This window comes from Garra rufa, unplaced genomic scaffold (genome assembly GCF_049309525.1).
Source record: "Garra rufa unplaced genomic scaffold, GarRuf1.0 hap1_unplaced_013, whole genome shotgun sequence".
NCBI lineage: Eukaryota > Metazoa > Chordata > Actinopteri > Cypriniformes > Cyprinidae > Garra > Garra rufa.
This window is the reverse complement of record NW_027394288.1, coordinates 448,503-451,002: the sequence shown is the minus strand read 5'-3', so window position 1 is coordinate 451,002 and position 2,500 is coordinate 448,503. Positions and strand designations below refer to the sequence as shown.

Sequence of the window (2,500 nt, the reverse complement as noted above, 5' to 3'; positions counted from 1 at the left end):
CATTTTAGTCTTGTAACTCGGCTGATAAGGCCGATTGTTACACTTTTATGGGAGACCGCCTGGGAATACCAGGTGCTGTAAGCTTTTGCCTTTTCTTCACTATTTATATAATATGCTGGCTTTTACGGAGGCTGATCTTTAAATAGCCCACTTTTTGGAGCAGCCCTCGCTTATGGCCATACCGCGCTGAGAGCGCCCGATCTCGTCTGATCTCGGAAGCTAAGCAGCGTCGGGCCTGGTTAGTACTTGGATGGGAGACCGCCTGGGAATACCAGGTGCTGTAAGCTTTTGCCTTTTCTTCACTATTTATATAATATGCTGGCTTTTACGGAGGCTGATCTTTAAATAGCCCACTTTTTGGAGCAGCCCTCGCTTATGGCCATACCGCGCTGAGAGCGCCCGATCTCGTCTGATCTCGGAAGCTAAGCAGCGTCGGGCCTGGTTAGTACTTGGATGGGAGACCGCCTGGGAATACCAGGTGCTGTAAGCTTTTGCCTTTTCTTCACTATTTATATAATATGCTGGCTTTTAGAAAGACGTGTTTTACCGCTCTATTTATTACAATCATTTACATGTATTATAGAGTTTTAAGTGTTTTACATGTTTTTTAGGCCATTTTATTACTCTTAACATTTTAAGTGTATGTGTCTTTAATAAATGGATGGTTGGCCTGTCATGTGACTAGACACATGACAGGAAGCAGGAAGTACAACTGTATAAGAGAGCAGCATGACAAACAAAGGACAGTCACCAAACTGTTGGATTGAGGAGTTGCTAATTTTAGAGCTCACCTTTCCATTCACCACCTGCAAACTTTGGATTACACTTTCTGTGGATTGTATATACACTGGTGGACACTCACATTGGACTTATCAACACACTGGGGTTCTTGGACTGTTTTTAGGGTATGGACAAATGAACTGTATTCTTTTAACAGAGTTTACCTGTTTTTAGGGTATGGACAAATGAACTGTATTCTTTTAACAGAGTTTACCTAGTTTTATCGTGTTGTTTTAAAGTCTTTTATGTGAACCTTGTAAATACACCAAATCTATTTAAACCAATTTTCTTTTATGTCTCATTCTTTTAACCACTAGTCATCTCTCACAGTTAAATCTGACCCCATTTTAGTCTTGTAACTCGGCTGATAAGGCCGATTGTTACACTTTTATGGGAGACCGCCTGGGAATACCAGGTGCTGTAAGCTTTTGCCTTTTCTTCACTATTTATATAATATGCTGGCTTTTACGGAGGCTGATCTTTAAATAGCCCACTTTTTGGAGCAGCCCTCGCTTATGGCCATACCGCGCTGAGAGCGCCCGATCTCGTCTGATCTCGGAAGCTAAGCAGCGTCGGGCCTGGTTAGTACTTGGATGGGAGACCGCCTGGGAATACCAGGTGCTGTAAGCTTTTGCCTTTTCTTCACTATTTATATAATATGCTGGCTTTTAGAAAGACGTGTTTTACCGCTCTATTTATTACAATCATTTACATGTATTATAGAGTTTTAAGTGTTTTACATGTTTTTTAGGCCATTTTATTACTCTTAACATTTTAAGTGTATGTGTCTTTAATAAATGGATGGTTGGCCTGTCATGTGACTAGACACATGACAGGAAGCAGGAAGTACAACTGTATAAGAAAGCAGCATGACAAACAAAGGACAGTCACCAAACTGTTGGATTGAGGAGTTGCTAATTTTAGAGCTCACCTTTCCATTCACCACCTGCAAACTTTGGATTACACTTTCTGTGGATTGTATATACACTGGTGGACACTCACAGTGGACTTATCAACACACTGGGGTTCTTGGTCTGTTTTTAGGGTATGGACAAATGAACTGTATTCTTTTAACAGAGTTTACCTGTTTTTAGGGTATGGACAAATGAACTGTATTCTTTTAACAGAGTTTACCTAGTTTTATCGTGTTGTTTTAAAGTCTTTTATGTGAACCTTGTAAATACACCAAATCTATTTAAACCAATTTTCTTTTTTGTCTCATTCTTTTAACCACTAGTCATCTCTCACAGTTAAATCTGACCCCATTTTAGTCTTGTAACTCGGCTGATAAGGCCGATTGTTACACTTTTATGGGAGACCGCCTGGGAATACCAGGTGCTGTAAGCTTTTGCCTTTTCTTCACTATTTATATAATATGCTGGCTTTTACGGAGGCTGATCTTTAAATAGCCCACTTTTTGGAGCAGCCCTCGCTTATGGCCATACCGCGCTGAGAGCGCCCGATCTCGTCTGATCTCGGAAGCTAAGCAGCGTCGGGCCTGGTTAGTACTTGGATGGGAGACCGCCTGGGAATACCAGGTGCTGAAAGCTTTTGCCTTTTCTTCACTATTTATATAATATGCTGGCTTTTAGAAAGACGTGTTTTACCGCTCTATTTATTACAATCATTTACATGTATTATAGAGTTTTAAGTGTTTTACATGTTTTTTAGGCCATTTTATTACTCTTAACATTTTAAGTGTATGTGTCTTTAATAAATG

General features: G+C 40.3%; 4 non-coding genes across 4 annotated transcripts; all 4 read left to right on the top strand.

Moving 5' to 3' along the window:
* Positions 1-168: 168 nt before the first annotated feature.
* Positions 169-287, top strand: LOC141314908 (5S ribosomal RNA). The gene has a single exon (XR_012350451.1). It is a non-coding gene; the product is annotated as a 5S ribosomal RNA (ribosomal RNA).
* An 84-nt stretch (positions 288-371) lies between these two features.
* LOC141314907 (5S ribosomal RNA) lies at positions 372-490 on the top strand. Its single transcript, XR_012350450.1, has one exon. It is a non-coding gene; the product is annotated as a 5S ribosomal RNA (ribosomal RNA).
* Positions 491-1,291: 801 nt separating this feature from the next.
* LOC141314904 (5S ribosomal RNA) lies at positions 1,292-1,410 on the top strand. The gene has a single exon (XR_012350449.1). It is a non-coding gene; the product is annotated as a 5S ribosomal RNA (ribosomal RNA).
* An 801-nt stretch (positions 1,411-2,211) lies between these two features.
* Positions 2,212-2,330, top strand: LOC141315104 (5S ribosomal RNA). Its single transcript, XR_012350647.1, has one exon. It is a non-coding gene; the product is annotated as a 5S ribosomal RNA (ribosomal RNA).
* The last annotated feature ends 170 nt before the right edge of the window (positions 2,331-2,500 follow it).